The 24,699-nt window shown below is 41.1% G+C and overlaps 1 long non-coding RNA gene across 1 annotated transcript in view; it reads right to left on the minus strand.

The window, feature by feature from the left end:
- Positions 1-8,038: 8,038 nt before the first annotated feature.
- LOC147370426 (uncharacterized) overlaps positions 8,039-24,699 on the minus strand; it is a 40,878-nt gene continuing 24,217 nt past the window's right edge. Inside the window, exon 3 of the long non-coding RNA XR_015165268.1 lies at positions 8,039-9,720. This is a non-coding gene — a long non-coding RNA (uncharacterized LOC147370426). The remainder of the gene's footprint in view (positions 9,721-24,699) is intronic.

The raw sequence follows: 24,699 nt of genomic DNA on the forward strand, positions 1-24,699 counted from the left end.
CACATACTATTGAAGCCTACATTGAAGGATTTTGAGCATTACTTTGTTAGCATGTGAAATGAGTGCAATTGTGTGGTACTTTGAACATTCTTTGGCATTACCTTTTTTTGAGATTGGAATGAAAACTGACCTTTTCCAGTCCTGTAGCCACTGCTGAGTTTTCCAAATTTGCTGGCACATTGAGTGCAGCACTTTAAAAGCATCATCTTTTAGGATTTGAAATAGCTCAGCTGGAATTCCATCACCTCCACTAGCCATTAGTAAACCATAAAATGGGCAGAGGATGAGACAGTTGGATGGCATCACCAACTCAATGGACATGAATTTGAGCAAACTCCAGGAGATAGTGAAGAACAGGAAAGCATGGCATGCTGCAGTCCATGGGGTTGCAAAGAGTCAGATACGACTGAACAATAACAACGAACCATAAAATGCTAAACAAATATAAATTATTATTTTTGTGGAGGAGTTCAAATTCCAGCTTTATTGTTTAATATCTGAATGACTTATATGGCAAGCTACTTAACTTTTTTAAAGCCTGTTTCCTCACCTGAAAATGGCAGTTTGGTGAGAATTAAGTGAGACAATAGTTTAAGCACAGTGTATGTGGTAAAGGGCTCAGTAAGGCTAAGTATTATTTCCTATTGTTACTTATTTTGTTACCCATTTCAGGAGGAAAATTGCTTTAAGTTGTTCTCCCAATGATTATAACTAGCCATAAGATCAAAGACCTATGTTTGGGATAGACCTGAATTTTTTTTTAAAGAGACCTGAATTTGATAGCTCACAAGCTACTCCAGAGAAAGAGATCATTTCTCTCTATAGAGCTAACTGGCCAATCTGAAAACTAACCTTTGTTTTTATTAGGCAGCTGGGTGAACCAACCTGGACATGAACTGCGTAAACAAATTTCACATGCCAAGAACATTGTCACAAAGCCCAAGAATCAGCATCAGTGTAATGTGACAAATATTACACTCATAGAATGTTTGGATAAGAATTAATATTGCTTGTTTATTTCATAAAAGGATACTTCAATTATGACCTATTTCTTTCTCTTTGCTTTTGTTTTCATGTCGCCTGTCCTTGCAAATCTGTACACCATCTTTCCTTACCACTCATTTCTACAACCACATGGCTTTGCCTGTCCACCCAGTTGCCTTTTTTGCCATGTTTTTCTGAACAAAGATGAACAAAGTGGGTCACCATGGAAAAGAGCCATGTGCTGCTTCTCACAGGCTTAATTCACTTTATTTACTGCCCTAGAGGTCAGACATTTCCAAGATATTTATTTATGATCCCAATACAGAGGAGGAACATGCCAGGGAAACCAGACAGCTGTATGGACAATTCTGGCTCCAAATGATGCTAGCCCTTTGTTTAATGGCTCCATTAAGCAAAACAAAACAAAAACCTAAAGCAACACACAACTGAGAAGTATGAAGTTTTTGGTGTGCTGTAGCATGTGACACATAGAACAAGAGAAATGTACACCAAGTAGTTATCATGTTCTTCCTCCCTCGGTATACAGTAGCAGTGTGTGTTCCCAGAAGCCACTGAATCATAGCGACTGCTGATCTTATCCCAACCACTTGCACAAGTACTAGGAATCAAACACCTGTTTATTTGTTAATGCGACCGAGGGAACTCGATCACTGGGTTCCAATGACTCTAAACTATATACACGCATTGTATTTCAGACCAAACGTATTTCCTTTCATTCGTGGGTTCTTGGTGATCATTCCTTACTTGAAAAAAATCAGCCAGATTCATATGCTGCTGATAATTGCTTTTTTGTTATTGTTCTCAGGAAACAATATAAATTCTCTACAAATGCTATCAGCCAATTTGTAAGTTTTAGGAATTGTATGTGGTTTCAATAATTGACTTAGCATTCCTTAGGGGTGCAAGAGAATCAAATAAAGGCATTTACATTAGACCATATACTAATAGAGGAAATACAATCTTAGCATGCACATTATGGGCTTCCCAGGTGGCTCAGTGGTAAACAGTCCTCCGGCCAATGCAGGAGACTCCGGAGACAAGGGCTCAAGCTCTGGGTTTGGAAGATACCCAGGAGTAGGAAATAGCAACCCTCTCCAGCATTCTTGCCTGGAGAATTCCATGGACAGAAGAGCCTAGCAGGCTACAGACCGTGGGGTGGCAAAGAGTAGGATATGACTGAGTGACTGAGCATACATGATGCACACTATAAATTAATTATAAATTCTGACCTGTCCAATATGAGGAGAAAGAAGGTTTTCCCTCCTGCCCACAGACAGCTTATTTGGGATGTTAGGCATGGGGCCAGTATAGAAAATATAGGGGTTGCTCTCTGAGTTAGATGTCAGCTCTCACCATACCTGATAGCTTAAAAAAAAAAAAAAACACAAAAACATTGATAAGGAGAAAAACATTTACTTTGGCCCAATAAACACTTGATGAACAACTACTCTGTGCCAACCACAATGAACGATGAAGAAAAGAGAAAAAAAAGACACAGACCTTTACAGGTTGGTCAAAAGGCAAGTACATAAATAGGTCACTCAAATGAAACATAGTAAATACTGTGACAGAGGTGAGCACAGGGCCATAGGGGTACAGAGGAGGGGCTAGATCTTCTTTGCTGAATTTCAGAGTCACTAATTCAACAGTCTACTGAACGTCATTATCTTCTCAACACATTCAAAGCAGGACTCAGAAACTTCCATTCAAATAACTTTCTTGCAACACTGCTATATATAAAACAGATAACCAACAAGGACTTAGTGTATAACACTGGGAACTATAAGGGAAAAACATCTGAAAAAGAATATATATGTGTATGAGTATATATTTCTATATTGTTTACATATATATGTGTGTGTGTATATATGTATAACTAAATCACTTTGCTATACACCTGAAACAAACACATTATAATTCAACTAACTTTTTTAGAAAGTAAATGAATTAAATAATTTCAAACAAACAAACAAACAAAATAACTTTGTAGCATACACTGCAGGTGCCCTGTTCATTTTCTCTGGCCTCCAAAGTCAGCTCTGCCTGTATGTGAGAACAGCCCTCAACCAATGACTGAGTGGGTAGATACATAACCCAGCTCTTTCCTAACTCATGTGAAATAACTCTGCTATATACTCTACAGTAGTCTCATTGAATCTCTGCCCATTGAGGACTGTCATGGTAAAAATAGGTCAAGTGAAAAGTGTTAGTTGCTCAGAGTCTGACTATACAGCCCCATGGACTGTATAGCCTGCCTGGTTCGTCTGCCCATGGGACTCTTCAGCCAAGAATACTGGAGTGGGTTGCCATGCCCCTTCTCCAGGGGATCGTCCCAACCCAGGAAACGAACCTGGGCCTCCTGCATTGTAGGCGGATTATTTACTGTCTAAGCCCAGGTCAAGTGAAAGGCCCTGGAAATTCCTGTCTTTACCAGGATTGTAAACCAAAGCAATACCTCATATCTGATGGGACCTCAGAGCTGAGCACTACCAGCAACGATTTAACAAAAAACAGGGGTGTGAACCAGAGAATAGGTAAAACCTCGGGAAAATTCAGGGACCTATGTGAGATTCCTATGAGTCAAATCGTATGTTGTGACTGTATGTATGGATTGTAGCACGCCGGGCTTCCCCGTCCTTCACCATTTCCCAGAGTTTGCTCAAACTCACATCCATTGAGTCAGTGATGCCATCCAACCATCTCATCCTCTGTCATTCCCTTTTCCTCCTGCTTTCAATCTTTCCCAGCATCAGGGTCTTTACTAATGAGACAGCTCTTTGCATCAGGTGGCCAAAGTACTGGAGCTTCAGCTTCAGCATCAGTCCTTCCAATGAATATTCAGGATTGATTTCCTTTAGGATTGACTGATTTAATCTCCTTGCAGTTCAAGGGACTCTCAAGAGCCTTCTCCAACACCGTAGTTCAAAAGCACAAATTCTTTGGGACTCAGCTTTCTTTATGGTCCATCTCTCACATCCATACATGACTACTGGAAAAACCACAGCTTTGACTACACGACCTTTGTCAGCAAAATAATGTTCATGCTTTTTAATATGCTGTCTAGGTTTGTCATAGCTTTTCTCCCAAGGAGCAAGTGTCTTTTAATTTCATGGCTGCAGTCACTGTCCACAGTGATTTTGGAGCCCAAGAAAATAAAGTCTGTCACTGTTTCTACTGTTTTCCCATCTGTTTGCCACACAAATATTATTCAGCCAGAAAAAGGAATGAAATTGGATCAGTTGTAATGAGGTAGATGAACTGAGAGTCTATCATACAGAATGAAGTAAGTCAGAAGGAGAAATGCAAATATTGCATATTAACACATATGTAATCTACAAAATGGTACTAATGAACATATTTGCAGGGCAGGAATAGAGGTGCAGACATAAAGAATGAACTTGTGGACTCAGAGGGAGAAGAAAAGGGTGGTAAGAATTGAGAGTAGCATCAACATATATATACTACCGTGTGTAAAATAGATAGCTAATGGGAAGCTGCTGTATAGTACAGGGAGCTCAGCTTGGTGCTCTGTGATGACTTAGAGGGGTAGGATCGGGGGATGAGAGGGAGACTCAAGAGGGAGGGAATATATGTATACATATAGCTGATTCATACTGTTGTAAAGCAGAAACTAACACTGCATTGTAAAGCAATTATGTTGTCATTGTTTAGTCTCTAAGTCATGTCTGACTCTTTGTGACCCCATGGACTGTAGCCCACCAGGCTCCTCTGCCCATGGGATTTCCCAGGCTAGAATACTGGAGTGGGTTTCCATGCCCTCTTCCAGGGGATCTTCCTAATCTAGGGATCAAACCTGTGTCTCCTGCATTGCAGTCAGATTCTTTACCCACTGAGCTTTCGGGGAAGCCTAAGACCAACACTGAGTCCTCAATAAAGCTCCACACTCCAGGGGATGAGTCAGCTACCACACAGCATCACTCTGGTCAAAGTACTCATTTCACAGCCAAAGAGGTGCAGCAGGCAATTCACCACTCATCATACAGCCCATCACCCAGAAGCAGTCAGCTGAATAGAAGAGTAGAGTAGCCTCCTGGACTCAAAATGCCAGGTGAAGGATGGGGTTCTAGCTTACAAGATGAAAATGCTCTTTGAATCCACAACCAGGTGCTACCCACCCCGCTTCAGTAACCAAAATAATGTCTTCAGGGATCAAGGAGGAGAAGTAACTGGATCCCCTCAATATTACACTTAATGACCACTTACAGAGGTTTTTGTCTCCATTCTTGCAATTTTCAGTTCTGTCGATGTAGAGGTTTTGGTGCCAAAGGGCAGAATATTTTTGCCAGGACTTACAACACTGGCTCCATTGAATTAGAAGCTGAAACTGACATCTGACCCTTTGGGGCTTTTTGTACTACTGGCTGTACAATTTATACTACTGAAATGACTGAGCCAGGTTACTGAGGAAAAATTGAGTTGCTGCCATACACTGGGGGCTGGGAGGACTACATGTTGAACCCAAGGGGGTTCTCTGAGGAGCCTCTTAATGCTTCCATGTACAATAACGAAATACAATGGAAAACTACAGCTGTAATATAAAGTCAGGACCGCTGAACAGTCAGATGCTTCAGTATTAAAAGTTTAGATTACACTCCCAAAGAATCCTTATCAGCTGAGGTCCCACCTGAGGACAAATGAAAACTAGAAAGGAAGAGAGAAATAATAAATATCAATTATGGCCTTATGACCAGTTATAGAAACAAAGACTATGGCAGCTTTGTAGATTCTCTTCCTTGCTTATTGTGAATTGTGTTGGTGTATGTATACAGTTAAAGACAGGTGATTTTATTCTCTCTCCTTCTCCCACTTATTATTTTACACAAGTTTTGCTGGAGATTAGCTTTACAATTTAGTCTTCAGTAGAAGAATATTCTGGCTTCCCTGGTAGTTCAGTGGTAAAGAATCTGCCTGCCAATGCAAGAGATGTGGGTTCAATCCCTGGGTCAGGAAGATCCTCTGGAGAAGGAAATGACAACCCACCTCAGTACTCTTGCCTGGGAAATCCCATGGACAGAGAAGCCTGGGGGGCTACAGTCCATGGGGTAGCAAAAGAGACATGACCTAGCAACACTAAACCACAACAAAAGACTATTCAGGCAAGGCAATGGCTGAGTTTGACACAGTCCAGAGGTGGGTAGTTGTTTCAATGATTGTGAGCGAGAAGGAAAATGTGTCTTCATTTATATATAGGAATTGAATCTTTTTGGGTGGAAATATAGAAGATGTATACATGTAGTTGGGTCATTATGGATGCCGACTGGCCAGGAAGCACAGTGCAGCAGTTACTAAGCCATTATACTGTAGCTGCAAGTGCACGCTTCTATACTCTGCTTAATGATGCTGGAACAGGAACCCAAATCACATTTGTGCTTTGCAGCTGGCTTCCTGTTAGGCACCACCACGGGTGCTCTAGAAGGACACTGCAAGGCTGGAGGATAATGAACTGACTTTCTGCATGTGTTTTCTGTCTGCTTTCTGTGCCTTTGAACTGTGCTCTTACATCATTTCTTTACCCTAGGAGCATAATTCTTTTTCCTCCATAGTAGCAGCTTAACTCAGCTGGCTATTTTTCCTGTACTGGTAAACACCATCCTCAGGTTGTTCCACTTTAGAGACAATGGCACTAGTCAGCAGGTACCTCCTTCTCAGGGATTTGGCTCCCAGCCTAAAGGGCTCCTGTTCCAAACTCAGAGACACTGGCACCAACTGAGCAGGCCCCAAGCTCTGAGTCTCTCAATTTCAGCTTCATGGGCCCCCACCCAATTTTCTAAGTTTTAATAGTTCCAACCTCTTCTCTTTATTTCACCGACCTAGTAGCTGTCTCCCATTGCGCTTCCCGAACAATTTAGCAATTTCCTTTTGCCTTTTCTGTTACCTAGCTAGCAACTTTGTACCTGGTTAACAATTCCTTGTGTTAAATGTTGGTGCAATTTCTATCTCCTGACAGGATGCTGACTGATATAGACACCTTCCCAGGATTCCTTCACTTGCTCCCATCCTCCACTCCAGGTTGGAAATTTTTCTCCCATTTTACTGTTATTAACAACAAATCATCACAGAATTTTGTGATTGATTCCTAATATCCCAGCTAAATGGAGAACTTGCTACTCATCTTGACCTCTCTCTTTCCCAACATATTGTCTAGAAAATAGAGACAATCTGTGATTATTTATTGAACGAGAGAAAGAATAATTCAAGAAGATTCCTGTGGAAAGATGACAGAGGAGAGAGAGGGAGGTTGCCACTAGACCAGTAGCTTGCCCATTTTTTGATCTCAGGAGTTCTTTACAGAGTAGTGTACTGGTAAATGTTTAATAAACATTTTTTTAATCTCTATGTATTTCCTGATTTCTGTTTATAAATACGTTCCCCGTGTCCAATTTTAAGTCATCAATATGATGCTACTGAACTCAGAGTTGAAAAGAGATGCTCACCTTGGCTGCTGGGAGCCAGTGCCAGCCAGCCTGCACACAACTGCTTCACACTCAACCTCTCTGAGGACCTTGAAGAACTTTAGTTTATGTGGATTATATCGATAAATACTTACAGCATTAGAAATTAGAACTGAAATATTCTTTAAATTTTCACTTGTAAATTCTATCATAAATAACAATAATAATCCTACTACTTATTAGCCTAAATGCCATTTTTAGAAAGCATTTTTACAAAACAAAAACCAGTTAGTGCAAAAAAGGAGGTGTTGTTTTACATTTTGGCAGTTTTCTTAATGTCTGGATTCCTCGAAGACTTCTCATATCTCCTCAAATATTCATTCCATTATCATATGTTATTTTAAGCATATGAAGAAAATCTGGCTCAACACAGATATGTTATTAGAAAAGAGAGGAATACACACATTTTAATAAACCTTTTAGATAGTTGTCAATATTTTTCATTGATGCTACACTAAAACTCAACGAGCGGCCGTTTCCTAAAGGTTAGTTATAATGTGGAATCTGAAACCACAAAATGAGCTTTTAAACTCAATCACGATAAAATCCACTGGTCTAGCTTGCATTTTGATTGGATCTTTTATTGAGCATGAAACATTGGTCATTTGGAAAGGATTGCTTCACTGAGTTAGGCAGATCTTCAAAATGTTAACATAGTTCATTATATAGAAACAAAAATTCCATTCACTAATATCACCACCAATCTCATTAGTAAAGTCCTTAAGGGTTGGAAAACTATCAGGCTACAAGCTTCCTCAAATTCTTATTTTCACTCCTATTTTTCTCATTGGCAACAAACACTGTCAACTGTTTTCCATGAAGTGACAATTTCATTTCATGCATTTGTAGTGAAATATCTGCCAAGTGCCCGAGTGTGAATAACCATAGTTTTTCTATCATTTTTTTCCAAGTGAAAATGATGTCCCATAAGAAAAGCAGCTAGTTCAGCTTCAGTCTCAAACAGCCACACAACTGCTTTTACTCAAGACAACTACTCTATTCTTCTGTGTGCAACAGAAATGCTTCATGCATCTTTCCCATTTTTTAAACATAGAATAAATGTTTAACCAAGTGTCAAGATTTAATAATATACATTATTTTATTGCTCCATCAAGGACATTCTTAAAGGAAACTGGCTTTGTATTGGGGTGGGGTGGGGGGAGGGGGTTTGGTTTTCACTGCGTGTGCATGACAATAAGAAAACAATGATTTCTAGTACAATTTGTGACTGCTGCCTTGAGTCACACTGAGATGCCAGCAATTTTAACCACCATTGCTTTCCACTACTGGTGCAGATGTCAACCATAAATAAGATTGTACCATCTTAGCACTATAATAAAAGTAATTTTGACCCCACAGACTCCAGAGAGGATCTGGAGATCTCCCTAAGTCCACTGACCACACTTTCAGAAAGTGTTGCACAAAACAATGAAAAAACCACAAGTCATCTTGCATATATATAAGCCCCCATACCAATATGAAAGACAGAACATTTCTAGAAAAGGTATCTCCCCAGGTCACTATGCTGGAAAGAAAAGGAAAGAAAGAAAGAAAAGGCTTATTGAGAGCTGTATTAATCAAGGGAATTCTGTCCACGGTTTCTCCTGAGGAGGCAGCTCTGGGCCGCCACGACCTACCATGAGCCCTTGCGGCTCTTCCGTTCACACCCGTCATCCCTATTACCATTCAGCTTGGACTTCGGACTTCGGACAGCTAACATAGAGACTCATAAAAAGCAAGGTGCTATGAGGACAGTAATATAAGAGCTCCTCTGAAACCAAGATTAACTAGCTAAATCAGATTCCTTTCCACAATGTAGAAGGGGAAAAAAGAAGAACAATCAGCCAGGTGTAGGTGGGGGAAAAAAAACCACCCAGATAAGAAATGGTTCAGTTCAGTTCAGTCGCTCAGTCGTGTCCAACTCTTTGCGACCCCATGGACTGCAGCACGCCAGGATTCCCTGTCCATCACCATCTCCCAGAGTTTACTCAAACTCATGTCCATTGAGTCGGTGATGCCATCCAACCATCTCATCCTCTGTCATCCCCTTCTCCCGCCTTCAATCTTTCCCAGCCTCAGGGTCTTTGCAAATGAGTCAGTTCTTCACATCAGGTGGCCAAAGTATTGGAGTTTCAGCTTCAGCATCAGTCCTCCCAATAAATCGTAGTCAGGGCTATAAAAGGGCGGTGCACCTGTGGTTATGACGCCCGGCTTCCACTGCAGGGGGCACAGGGTTCAATTCCTGGTGAGGCAAGTAAGATCCTCAGAGGTGCAGGGTGCAGCCAGAAAAAAAAAAAAAAAAAGGCAAAACCAAAAAGAAAAAATAAGCAAAAATCTGAAATTCAGGTCAAGTTGGGAAGACAAATAAAATTACCACTAAATTTAAAAAAAAAAAAAAGGTCACAGACATTCAGAAGTTATAAGCTAAAGCTACAAGAAAGGAGACAAAATGAGTGAAGAGAAACAGCGAAGGAGGGAGAAGGGGGCTGAATAGACCATGAGCAAGTAGGTCAGCAAAAGCAGTAAATACAAAGAGGAACCAAGTCACCTAATAGTGTAAGGTCAACAAATTTCTGCTACTGAGTGGCTAACAAGAAAATCCAGTTCTTAGAGTTGCCAAGCCAGGCCTCAGCTCTTAGCTGAGATTCCTTCTGTCTATTAATATCCTTCCAAAACCCCACTGTTTAAAATAATAATAACTTGACTCTGTTCCTTGTATCCAGTGGAACTTAATTACCACCTAACTACTGGGAAGACATCATTCTAGATGCTTTCACATCATTATCTCAGTTTTAAACCATATTTCTTGACTTAAGCATAAGTACCAACAACACTCCCACACATCAGGTGAGTTGGGAATTAGCAAAGCTGATGTGATTTTCACGTTCCATCAGCCATAAAATACAGAGGCCACAAGCCAGAAGAATTTGTTGCTTTTTCCTCCTGGTTCAAAATGAGAAAACAAACTATAGAGCATTAAGATGATAAGAGAAAAGGGTGTATCAAGTTGAGATTCCTTTAATTATAATTTTTAAATACAGGTGAATTAAATTAAGCAAACAAGGAGACTATAACACTGCAGAGGGGACTCAGAAACATAATGGGATGCTCAGTCTCAGAAGAGCCACGCCTGAATTTCTTCTGTGGCTCTCTGTTTCTCTCTGTGTAACCGTCGCATTGTTCTGTTCCTGCACCCTGGCTTTCTCTGTTGCCCAATCTGTCTGGCAAGAAGTCTATGCACATCTCCTGAGTTTGCAGGTCATCACTCTACCTCACAAGGAAATTGAATCCATCTTCTCCTCCCTCTCTTTTTTCTTCCCTTTACTCCTCATTCACCTCAATTCCATATTTATAGGGAAAGTGCTCTGATTGTTCCAGATTGGGTCAGATAATCATCATTGGTACAGTGAACTGCAGCTGAGAGGCAGAGTGAAGAAAGCACCATATATGAAATGAAAATGATCGTAGACTAGCAAGGGGGTTGGGGGTGCTTGGTCTGGTCTTAACACTGTGGATCATCAGAATGGGGCAGTTGGGTAGAGGGTGGGTGCTTATTGTTAGTTGACTGATTCCAAAGAATGACCACTACAAAGGGTTAACCATTTGTCTCCACCACGTTAAAACAAAACAGCTCTTAAGTGATTCCAAATGGACACGGCTGCATCTCATGATGTCCTTGGAAAAGGACATTTGAGAGCCACTACCATCAAAAAAAAAAAAGGCTGCTGATCTCCAGCAAAGTCAAAATGTATTTTGAGAAATCTCTCCCTTTGCAGATTTCCTCCTACCATGTACTTTATGATCTCAGCCACTTCATCATTCAACATGGGTAGATCATCCCCTACATAATACCCTACATCTCCGACCTGTTCTTTATTTTTTCCTTTCACTCAAGCAAATCTATCTGTTCTGTATTATACTCTTTTGCGCCATTATAGTAGCTGCAAAAGTTACCTGTGTTAGAGCTTTAATGGTCTAATACTGTTAACCATCCCAAATAAAAGAAATGTAATAAACACACAGATATAAATATAAGAAACATAATTTCTTACTTTAGAGGAGTGGTTCTGATGGTAGCAATGACCTTGGACTAATTTAAGAAAAAAGATACATTAAGAAAGAAGGTCCATCACTGGGCGTATTACTTACAATACGACCCATTTCTGCTAAACTGTGGGGCTTGATACTGCGTTCTGTTTCCTTTCCAAACTGGTAATCTTGTTTTCCAGACCTCGTTTGTAACTGCTGTCTCTGTGCTTTCAGATTATAGCCGTAATACTGTGCTTTTTGTATAATAAATGACATTGTAAACCAGAGGCACTAAACACAAAATCCTAATGAGGCTGCATTTGTGCAACAGCTTCTAATGCCCTAAAGAATGAAAAAAAAAAAATCAGTTTTTAATGAGCCCTTAAGAGAGTTTTCAAAGATGAGCGGTTTCTAAAATTTGCAGTTCCTGTCCTCTTAAAATGCAGATATACAAATGTCCAGTAAGAGCTGTTTTTCTTAAAGGAAACATTAGTGTTCATCTGCATTTTAATAAGTATTACGCTACTGTCAAAATATTTTCAATTAAAAATTAAGTAGTACCCACCGCTTTCAACTCTCTTCATTTAAGGGGCTGCAGGTCATCTTAGAAATTGACCTACTTAATCTAAAATTCTGCCTGTAACGATGGTACAGTAACCAGCAAGAGGAGATTATAAATTATTCTACCAGACCTTCCAGCTCACTCTGTCAGCTATAAAACCTATCTCCAGATCTTTCGCTTTAATTTTTCTCTCACATACAAAAAGGCAGTGGGTCTCGATGGTTAGACCACGGACTCAGTAACCAGACTTCCTACTTTCAAATCCTTCAGCCAACAGTTGGGAGATTTGGGGAAATTTGCTTGAGTTCTCTGTGTCTCAGTTTCCTCACCTGTAAAATGAAGGTAATAGTAATTTCTATGGATATATTATTGTGACAATTAAGGCCAGGCCTGAGGCTTCACTCTCTATCCTTGTAGAGGCCATCTGAGCAAGAATCCTGCTGAATCAGTTTACTGAAAATTTCCCACTCTTCAAATTTTATCACTCTGTCCTGCCTTTAGCAAGAATTCTGTCAACCCTTCTCACATGATTCTACTTAACGCTGATGATTTCTCCTAGTAATTTTCCATCCACTAACCCCCATCCTCCTGCTTGGCTATAAATCCCCGCTTGTCCTTATTGGAGTGGGAGTTGGGTCAGAACCTCACTGAGTTAGCCTCCCGGGAATGAAATCTGCCTGCCTGTCGTGAATAATTTTTTCTTTAACACTGCCCTGTCTTTGTCTTTAAATAAGCAACCATCTCTTGGGCAGAGTGGGAGGAGAGGCACGTTTTGGAGATGGCTCCAATATTTTAATCTTGTCTCTAATAATCTAACCTCATTTATTAATATTTAAGGTGTTGGTGGCAGAACATTCATACCTTAGCTACATAGGAAACTGGAAAAGAAAAATGTGGTTGTTTAGAGGAATCAATCTGTGAGGAGAGTTAGGAGAATGGACAGCAGGAGCTACCCTCACCATAAAAGCTGGTATTGTAAGAAAAATATGTTTAATTTTAATAAGGGTGGCATTGATGTTGTTCCTTATCATGTCATCACAGTTCATTTGTTGAAATGCATGGATAAGGAATGCAATGGCTGAATCTCTTACCAAACATCTGATTGGAGGTTTGCTCAGGATGATTGCCCCAACAGTAAGATCAACAGTTTCCCCCTTGAGAGTTTTTATTCCACTATTCTATTCTATAATGAGAAAGGGAAACTTTTTTTTTTACAGAAATAGCTTTTAATGATGCCACAATTGTGCTGAAAATGCTAAAACACACATCATTCATGTAGCTACATACATATTTATGTTCTATTCTGTCAGTCCATTCCCCACAGAATGTCTCTTAACTGCCAAAAAATAGTCACTGAAAGGTCACATTGAAAAACCAGTCTGTTCAGTCTTTAGAAGAAAAATGGAGAGAAGGTGGGGTAGCATACTCAGTGTATGTGTGCTCATAGATAGTAGAAAATGCTGGGGTCTTTTGAGTTTGTGCAAACCTATGCAGGTTGTGCTGTGCACTGTCATGTCCGACTTTTTGCAACCCCGTGGACTGTAGCCCACCAGACTCCCCTGTCCATGGAATTTTCCAGGCAAGAATACTGGAGTGAGTTGCCATTTCCTCCTCCGGAGGACCTTCCTAACCCAGAGATCAAACCAGCAGCTCTTACAACTCCTGCATTGGCAGGATTCTTTACCACTGCACCACCGCAGACCTACATAATATTACTAATCCTATGCTAGACAATGCATCTAGGAGGTTACTCTGTAACCTAAAGAAACACCCGTGTTTAAGATTGGCTTTTATAGATGAAGAGCCTGAGAAAGGGGTTCTAGTACATGTACTTTATTGAGTGAATATGTTCTTTAGAAAAAGCTGGAGGGGGGAAGAAGCAGTATGGGAAAGAGCTGAATGAGGATATCTTCCTAGGTTGAGTCTGGGAAGGAAGATGAAAGAGAGGAAGTGAGTCAGTCCTGGTTATTCTTGGACTGGGATACTCCAGTGAAGTGGCTCCACTTGGCCAAGGTCAAGACTCTGGAGAAAGTCACAGGGATGAGCCCTCGAAGCTGTGAAGGGTGTCTGGGCTGGGCTGCAATGCATACCACATGGCTGTTCATTGTTCTGTGATGATTTTTAACACATGACGATAGGAACTTCATTTTGTGCATTCTTTGTATCCCTGGCACTTATCAGTGCCTAGCACATGGTAGGTTTTTAATAAGCTGTTTCCTTCACTTAAATTACATGGAGAGCCTCCTATTGAATTTACATAGTGACTTCTCAAAAGAGCCATCTAAATTCAGATTTGCTTTTGACTCCTGTGGAATACATTGTGTTTTCCTTCATGCCCTTGTCACCACCCTGGCTGCTTACATCGGCCAGTCTCCTCTGCAGATCAATGGGAGCGGAAGGAAGTGTGGTCTTGTGGTCGAAAGAGTAGCTAGCTTGAGAACCCGGAGATCTAGCCTCATGTCTTATTGGATGCTTTAAAGAAGTCACTGAACCTCTCAAAACTTCCCACTTGGGGAAAGGAGACCTACACGGTCTGTCTTACTTCCGTTTAGCTACTTCTGTCTGTTTTACTTTGCTGTTTAGGTTAAAACCTTTAATGTTACACATTGTGAATGAGAAATCTCTAAAGCACCTTCCTGCTGGAGAGAGAAATTTGGAAGTTGTGATGTTTAGAGAACGGATTCCTGGAGTCCTAGAATCCTGAGATGCTGGGCTTGCATGCTCTGCTGTGGGAAGAAAAGAGCTAAGATTCCCTGGTGGTTCAGCGGTAGAGAATCTGCCGTGTAGGAGACGTGGATTCGATCTCTGGGTCAGGAAGATCCCCTGGAGAAGGAAATAGCAACCCACTCTAGTATTCTTGCCTGGGAAATGCCATGGGTGGGAAGAGCCTGGCGGGCTACAGTCCATGGGGTCTCAAAAAATTCAGACATGACTTAGCGACTAAACAACAACTAGCTTGTCTTGGCTCATTCACCTTAATGCATGTGTGCTAAAGGACCTCATTTGGTAGCTACAGATGTATGAAAGTCATTCAGTTGTGTCCGACTCTTTGCAACCCCCATGGACTGTAGCCCATCAGGCTCTTCTGTCTATGGAATTTTCCAGGGAAGAATACTGGAGTGGGTTGCCATTTCCTCCTCCAGGGGATCTTCCCAACCCAGGGATCGAACCCATGTCTCCTGCATTGCAGGCAGATTCTTTACCACTGAACCACCTAGGAAGCCCAGATGTATAGAAGTGGGCAAAGAGGGACCTGAGGAGTGGAATCTGATGAGGTTACTACCAAAGGGACATCACTCCCTTAATAGAGAGGCTGTTGCTCCTCTTCAAATTCCTATTTAACTCTCCTTTAGATTTCAACCAACATTCTCGTAGATGTGGAGAAATTATCTGCTATTTTCTCCCTGTCTGCAGTCAGATGACTGCATACCCACTAAGTAGGGATCTGGCTCATGGTCAAGAAAGTCCAAACTTTTCAAAGGAATGGAAATAGGTTGCCAAAAATTATGGTATTGAAACTGTAACTGAGGGTATTAAATCATTGAAAACTAGGGAATAAGGACCAATGAGGAAAGCACAAAAATCTTGTTGCAGAGGATATATAAATCCAAGCACTCCAATGGAATTAATAGCCTAATTAAATTGTTTGCTCACAGATGACATCTAGATTAAACTATGAATTAATGAAGGCTTTTATAACCACAAATTATACCTGTCATTTACCTCATGGATAATCATCTGGCTCAACCAGAGCTGAGGAAAGTTGGACTTAGGGGGAAAAAAGAGGAACTTTGGAAATTGATTTGGGGAGAGGATTTCTGAAGCTGACTCTGAGTGTGTGTGTGTGCACGTGTGTGTGTTCACTATGAACACAGCTAACTCTGTGAAGCGGGAGGGAAAGCTGGGGTGGGGAGGCAGAATAAAGAGGCGTACGATACTTTAGACATAAATAAACAGAAAGTTCATAGACCTCTACAGATAAATCTTCAGTATTTCAAAAATTCTCCTACATTATTATCTATTCTCTTCTCAAGGGCTAAGCAGAAATCAGATACTTCTCTCTAGAAATTGATGCTTACAGGAGAAAACTGCACAACCCCCTTATTATACAGTGGGAGAATCGGATAGAGAACTCTATTAACCTGTCTACTGCACCATGGTAGGGCTGGATGGTAAACAGGTTTGGGGAGAGGAAAGTTGATTTCTGTTGGCTAGTCCCTTCTCATGGATGGGGATCTTACCACTCAAGAGATTTCATTCCTTCCTTATATCACATTCACAATCCAAATCTTCTCCTTTCGTAGCCTCTAATTTGCCTCAGAGAGCTTACTGCTCAGGAATGGGTATAGAGATACCAACAAACAAGTAGGACATTTGAGATCATCCTGGCTTAGTGTCAGGGCTCTAGGTCTGAAAAAACATCAAGGAGAGAGGGAATATGTAGAAATTTAGCAGTGGCATCATAGTTATTTTTCTTCTCGTTCCTGGGTACACAGGAAAACTTCCTAGCCTCCCTCAAAGTTCATTTGTGGCCATGCACAGGGTTTGGCCAACGAACGGGAAATGGAAGTGATGTGTGTCATTTCCAGCTTTCAACACTTGAGAGCATGTGTGAATTCACTCAACCCCTGCTTTAGTGTCTGAAAGTCTTGTGTTCCAGGTGGAGTAGCTGTAAGGTGAAAGCCGCCTGCATTTGCAAGTCATCACTTGGAAGGAAGCTGCCCGGAAAAGCTGCTGAACCTGCAGTAGGTTCAGCACATGTGAGTTGGGTGAAGTTTGAGGAGCTGTTTATTGCTGCAACAGAACATAGCTTCTCCTGACTAATACCGGAAAGGATACAGAAAGAGGTATGAGGAAGGGCTCAGAGCCGTCCCTGCTCGCCTCACCACTTCCCAGAGCCACAAAGAAAGGGCCTGTCTTCTGGAAAAGGAGGCATTAAAAAATATCCACAGAAGGTGAACTTGAATATACTTCTGTATTGTCTTTTTAAAAATATTTATTTATTTATTTGGCTGCCCACCAGGCTCCGTTGTCCCTGGGATTCTCCAGGCAAGAATACTGGAGTGGGTTACCATTTCCTTCTCCAGTGCCTGAAAAGAGAAAAGTGAAAGTGAAGTCGCTCAGTCGTGTCCGACTCCTAGCGACCTCATGGACCACAGCCCACCAGGCTCCCCCATCCCTGGGATTCTCCAGGCAAGAACACTGGAGTGGGTTGCCATTTCCTTCTCCAATGCATGAAAGTGAAAAGTGAAAGTGAAGTCGCTCAGTCGTGCCCGACTCCTAGGGACCCCATGGACCGCAGCCCACCAGGCTCCTCCGTCCATGGGATTTTCCAGGCAAGAGTACTGGAGTGGGGTGCCATTGCCTTCTCCTTATTTGGCTGCACTAGGTCTTAATTGTGGCATGTGGGATCCAGTTCCCTAACCAGGGATCAAACCCAGGCCCCCTGCACTGGGAGCACCAGGGAGGTCCCTCTATACTGTCTTTTACAATAAAAATATACTTCTTGTGTCATTTAAAAAATTTTTTTAAAGTAGGAAAAAAAGGTTTGGGGTAGCTTTGAGAAGAAAGCTTTGTGGTAAGGAATTTGGAAGACTGCCACCAGCCCTCAAAAATGTCTCTTGCGTTTATATAAAGATTTATTTGGGTTACCAAGTGCCCGTTTAAAAAATGACTCAGTGAGGCAGCATAAACAGTGAATTCCTGCAGTGGTATGATTAAAATCACAAATGCTGGTGGTTGCTGACTGAAGACACTCAGCCTGGGTCAGGTCCACTGGGTAGATTGACAGCATAGAACGCCAACTCACTCTGGGTGGAAAAACCTGACTTTTGTTCCCTCACAATGATAAACAACAAGACCCAAAACTCTTTCAGTAAAATGGGATGGTTTGTGTTATGAAGTGTATTTCTTGCAAGTAGCCTGAAGTGCTTTGTAGAAAGAGAATGTTAAATAAGATAGTACCTATTAACTAAGTGCTGCTGACACAAAAGATGTGGGATGACTACTCTTCTGAATAAATCATAAGAAATCAGAGAAGCTGGTTTGCATGCATCCATTGAAACATCAGTTCCCTGTTCTCTAGGAAAATGAACTTCTTTATTCATGCTGTCGGTGACACCAGGAACTGAATGAGACAATAATGAAATCAGTTTCATAAATTCTGCTTCATAACCTTGGTAGCCCCATGGGGCTTAGACACGCCCATCAAGTCTGCCACATAAACATACCTTCACAGTTGAAACATTATATACTACCATGTGCAAAATAGCTAGCTAGTGGGAAGTTGCTGTATAACACAGGGACCTCACCTGGTGCTCTATGATGACCTAGAGGGGAGGGATGGGTGAGGGGGGGTCAAGGGGGAAATATATGTATGTGTGTATAGATATAGATGTAGATATAGATATAGCTTCCCTGGTGACTCAGATGGTAAAGAATCTGCCTGCAGTGCAGGAGACCCAGGTTTAATCCCTAGGTCAGGAAGATCTCCCAGAGAAGGGAATGGCAACCCATTTCAGTTTTCTTGCCTGGAGAATTCCATGGACAGAAGAGCCTGGCTGGCTACAGTCCATAGCGTTGCAAAGAGTCAGACATGACTGAGCATCTTCCACTTCATAGCTGATTCATGTTGTTGTACAGCAGAAACCAACACAACATTGTAAAGAAATTATCCTCCAATTAAATTTTAAAAAATCACCATACAAAAGTACCTTCACAGAAACTTCTATTTGTCACCAAATACTCAAGAGAAAGAGGCCCAGATAGAAAAGAGAATCTTGAGTTCTCCTCTCACCCCACCCCTTGACTTCCTCTGCCACCTACACTTCCTAAACCAGGACAACCTCTGTTGTCAGTCACCGAGTCTCCTCAGTGATCAACTGTTCACACATGGGTAGGAACACGGTGAATTTTCCCTGTAAGCCTTTTATCTCTCATTGTGGGGCCATGTCCGTTTGACCCTTGTTTGGGGGACTAAAGGCCTATGAAATAGCATGAGGATTATTAACAGGTTGATCTAGAAATGGAAACTAATCAAGATCATTTCATGCTGTTGTGGTGGGGTAAAACAATCACAGCTCTGCCAGTTTCTCTTCTTCAAGTCATCTCACTCTCCTAAATGGAGACCTAGAAGGCTTCCAGGAGGCCTGTCCCCATGAGACTGTTGGTGGTGGCCACACTTTTTCCCTTGCCCTTCATAGATTTCTCTAGAACATCCCTTCTTCTAACTCCAGGCCCCTCCCTTTTCTTAGCCTCCTGAGCAGGAGTTTGGGCTCCCTTCCCTACTTTCAAATTTTAACATTTCCCCTTCCTATGCTTTTGGCTCAGACAGTAAAGAATCCTCCTGCAATGCAGGAGACCCAGGTTCAAGCCCTAGGTTGGGAATATCCCCTAGAGAAGGGAATGACCACCCTCTCCAATATTCTTGCCTAGAGAATTCCATGGACAGAGGATCCTGGCGGGCTACAGTCCACGGTGTCACAAAGAGTCGGACATGACTTGAACGACTAACACACACCCTACTTCCAAATTTTAACATTTCCCCTTCCTAGGCTTTTAAAACAGAGCTGGATACTTCACTTTTTCTAGGAAGCTTGATTTTGTTTTCACTATGGAAATATATTTTCATCCCACCTCTTTTCTGAAATTTTGTAAGGCTCTGATTTAATAAGGAAATGCCCTAGGTCACTCAGTATAATAACTTGAGTTTGTTATTATTTTTTAAAGCCTCATTTTAGGATTCACTCATTATTAAAGGGCCTCAGAGTTCCCAAACTCCCCAATCAAATGTGTACACATATCATCACACTCTTTTCGCATATTGTGAGGACACTTTCATTAAGCCTGAGTAATTATACTGAAGTTAAATTGGTCTGAAAGAACAGAAACTGTGACTCACTCAGTACTTAGACCCAATTCTGACTTACTCTGATAAAACAAGTATTTGTTTTTGATTCTCCATCTGTTTCTGTGTTACATCTAATTGTCTCCAAAAATGATCTGAATTTTTTAGAAAATTCTTCCTAAGATTTCCATTGAGTAAAATTGATTCATTGCCTATGTTGTAAATTTTTAACTAATAGAAGTAACAAATAGCAATTCCTTTAAGTTTTCTAAGTTTTTATTTTGGGAACTAAAATTCCTAAAATTAGATGGGCTGCTGCTGCTGCTAAGTTGCTTCAGTCATGTCTGGCTCTTTGCGACCCCATAGATGGCAGCCCACCAGGCTCCTCTGTCCCTGGGATTCTCCAGGCAAGAATACTGGAATGGGTTGCCATTTCCTTCTCCAATGCATGCATGCATGCTAAGTCGCTTCAGTCATATCCAACTCTGTGTGACCCCATGATGAGCAGCCCACCAGGCTCCTCTGTCCACAGGATTCTCCAAGCAAGAATACTGGAGTGGGTTGCCATTTCCTTCTCCATTAGATGGACTAATGGGTGGTTTTTTAAATTTAAAATATCTTAATGATATAACTATTGAATATAACCATCCTGATGGTTTCTCTGTTGCAATTTTAAGTTGTTGATGCTATTTGAGTAGCTTGAAACCTTCATGGATCTTGAGCAATATACAATGCATTGTAGGTTGAACATTGATGTATGTAGTATCATTTATAACCAATAAAACAAGAGGCTGTATTATCGAAATATTTAGGGTCATACAGAATAATACATAGGGTTATGCAAAAACTGGACTTAGCCTGAAGTTTCCTCCCCTCCATTATCACACTAATAACATGGGATGTTAACTAGGAGGTACAGCAGAAGAACTGGGGTTTTTTTTTCCTCTATGTTCCTCTCCTGTGAGTGTTGAAAAACCATGAAATGGTCAAAAAGGAGACAGCAGGGACTTCCCTGGTGGTCCAGTGGTTAAGAATCTGTATTTCCAATGCAAAGGATATAGCTCCAATCCCCAGTGAGGGAACTAAGATCCCATATGCCGTGTGGCAAGGCCAAAATAAAAAAGAATAAAGAGAAATTACATATTTTAAAAAGGGAGATGGCAAGAGAGGTTAGAAAAAACAGAAGTTGCAAGAAATACAAATTGAATAGCGTATCCCTTAATTAACCAAATAAGTGAATGCAGTGGAAAGTGAAGTGAAAGTGGTGTAGACTCTTCATAACCCCATGGGCTATACAGTCCATGGAATTCTCAGGCAAGAATACTAGAGTGGGTAGCCATTCTCTTCTCCAAGGGATCTTCTCCACCCAGGGATCGAACCCAGCTCTCCCACATTGCAGGTGGATTCTTTACCAGCTGAGCCATCAGGGAAGCCCAAGAATACTGGAGTGGGTAACCTATCCCTTCTCCAGCAGATCTTCCCAACCTGGGAATCGAACCAGAGTCTCCTGCATTGCAGACGGATTCTTTACCAGCTGAGCTACTAGGGAAGCCCAAATGCAATGGGGGTTTCCTTTATTAGTTTGCTTGGGCTGTCATACAGAGTACGTCAGATTGGGTGCCTAATCAACAGAAAATTATTTTCCTGCAGTTTTGGAGGCTAGAAGTCGAGGATCCAAGTGTTGACCTCGTTGGTTTCCCTTGAGGTCTCTCTCCTTGGCTTGTAGTCTGCCTTCTCTCTCTGTCTTCGTATCATTTTGCCTCTGCACTTGTCTGTGTCCTAATTTCCTCTTCTTAAAAGAACACAAGTCATATTTGATTAGAGCCCACTCGAACAGGCTCATTTTAACTTGATCATCTATCTTTAAATAGGTGACTTTAAATCTTGTCTTTGAATATAGTCACATATGAAGTACTGGAGGATAGGACTTCAACATATACATTTTAGGAGGTACCAAAGCTCAGCCCACGACAGGGTCCTGTCCAAGCCATCTGTTGAAAACCACCAAAAATTCCATTTATCCTATGCAAATCATCTTTTTAAATGCATCAAAGAACTGAGAGGTTAAAAAATTATACATATACACACATGGGCCAAAACCCAAAGTGAAATGAGAAACTAGGCAAATAAACAAAGCAGTGAAACTGGTTTCACTTTGAGGGCACTTGTCAAAACCTGGTGACTTTAAGCACCTTAAGTTTTGATTTTTCTGTAATTTTAAGGGAGCAAAGAGGAGAATAGAACCTACCCAAAGTGAGGAGTCTAATTAAAGCGCACCTAAACCAAAGGGATGGACACCCAATGTAAGGTGAACTAGAAATAAGCCAGTCCCCTACTCATGCACCAGTTCATGGGATCACAAGGAGAACTGTCACACTTAAACCATGGCATTGAGTAGAGGGAAAATTATTCCTTTTAATCATACACAGTTACAAACCAGCCTCAAGTAGTTCTCTAGCCTGTATTTATAATTCTTCTGTTGCCCTTAAACCCATAAACCCTAGAATTTAAACTAGTCTGAGCTTGGTCTCACCCCAAGGTGTCTGGCAGAAGTGTTCTGTTATTGACTGCTGGATAAAATCCATGTTCCTCCCAACTTGGTATCATACACCAGCAGGATTATTGTACTCACAGAGTCTCCAGGTTAAGAATTTGGAAAAAGCACAACACAGACAATTTACTTCTTCCCCCAATGTATCTGTTGGCTATCAGAGAAGACTTGAAGACCAGGAGGTGACTCCAAGGCTAGAACTGTAATTACCTGTAAGCTAGTTTATCTGAAGTTCTGGTGGTTGATACAAGTTGTTGGCTAGGACTTCAGCTGAGAATTCTCTTGGTGAAAATACCTAGATTTGATCTTTCCATTGGCTACATGGGCTTTCTCACAGCATGGTGGCTGCTTCAGAGTGCAACACATCTATAGACAAGTAGGGTTAAATTGTTCTGCCTTTTATCTCCCAGCCTTGGAAATCACATGGAATCACTTCCATGGACATTACAGATCTTCCCAGATTCAAGGAGAAAGAACAATGACTTCGTTTCTCCGTGGGAGGAATGTCAAAGTCACATTGTAAGAAAAGCATGTGGAATGGGAGATATTGTGACTGCTATCTTTGAAACCTAAAATTCACCATCCAGAAGGATATGAACCAATAAAAAAGATACCAGCTGACAGTTTTAGAATTAGCCATGAATTCCAAGCCAGATATATAAGAGGAAATCCAGGCCTAGATATATCATAGTGTGGCAATCCAAAAACAAAGAAAATATTTAAAAGTCTATCCTTCCCAGGAGTAACAATTACACTAACATCACACTTCTCAGCAATATATGAGAGTCCTAAGGCAGTAGAATAATGTCTTCAAAGATGTCATCCTAAAATTATAAACCTGGCAAAACTATCATTCAATAATGATGATGAAACAAACACATTTGCAAAAACAAGAATATGCAGAGTTTATCACCAATAAATCTCAACAGAGGATGGTCCAAAAGATTGAAAGAAGAAAAGTGAGTTGAAATGGAAAGACTAAAATGCAAGGATGAATGGTGAGCAAAGAAAGTAGACAACTCTAGATAAATATTGACTGTGTATTATAAAATATATTCATATCACATATAAATATATTTACCTATAAAACAAATATACCCAACATAAATCAGGAGAGGGTAATTGAGCAAAACGTTTCAAAGATCCTCCTCTTGTTTAGGAGGGAGTTAAACATTCAGAAAACTAAGATCATGGCATCCGGTCCCATCACTTCATGGGAAATAGATGGAGAAACAGTGGAAACAGAGTCAGACTTTATTTTTGGGGGGCTCCAAAATCACTGCAGATGGTGACTGCAGCCATGAAATTAAAAGAAGCTTACTCCTTGGAAAGAAAGTTATGACCAACCTAGATAGCATATTAAAAAGCAGAGACATTACTTTGCCAACAAAGGTCTGTCTAGCCAAGGCTATGGTTTTTCCAGTGGTCATGTATGGATGTGAGAGTTGGACTGTGAAGAAAGTTGAGCGTTGAAGAATTGATGCTTTTGAACTGTGGTGTTGGAGAAGACTCTTGAGAGTCCCTTGGATTGCAAGGAGATCCAACCAGTCCATTCTAAAGAAGATCAGCCCTGGGATTTCTTTGGAAGGAATGATGCTAAAGCTGAAACTCCAGTACTTTGGCCACCTCATGCAAAGAGTTGACTCACTGGAAAAGACCCTGATGCTGGGAGGGATTGGGGGCAGGAGGAGAAGGGAATGACAGAAGATGAGATGGCTGGATGGCATCACCGACTCGATGCACAGGAGTTTGAGTGAACTCTGGGAGTTGGTGATGGACAGGGAGGCCTGGCATACTGTGATTCATGGGGTCACAAAGAGTCGGACACGACTGAGCAACTAAACTGAACTGAACTGAAAGATACTATTGCTGCTGTTGTTTAGTTGCTAAGTCATGTCCAACTCTTTGTGATCCCATGGACTGTGGCCCTCCCAGCTCCTCTGTCCACGGGATTTCCTACCACTGAGCCACCAGGGAAGCAAGATGTTATTGGGTTGGCCAAAAAGTTCATTTGGGTTTTTTATGTAATATATTATGGGACAAGCCTGAACAAACTTTTTGTCCAATCCAGTACATGATAACTTTCTAAAGTCACCACTAAAATAATAGAAATGGAATGAATAAGATAAGAAAAATCACTCAAGTATTCAAAAAAATAGTCAAGACAGGAGAAAAAAAAACATAAATAGTGGGAGACATTATCTAAAATAACATCTTAGAACTAAATCATTCT

Source organism: Bos grunniens, chromosome 6, assembly GCF_055505025.1.
Source record: "Bos grunniens cultivar Pamir isolate PY7600 chromosome 6, Bosgru_T2T1.0, whole genome shotgun sequence".
NCBI classification, from domain to species: Eukaryota; Metazoa; Chordata; class Mammalia; order Artiodactyla; family Bovidae; genus Bos; species Bos grunniens.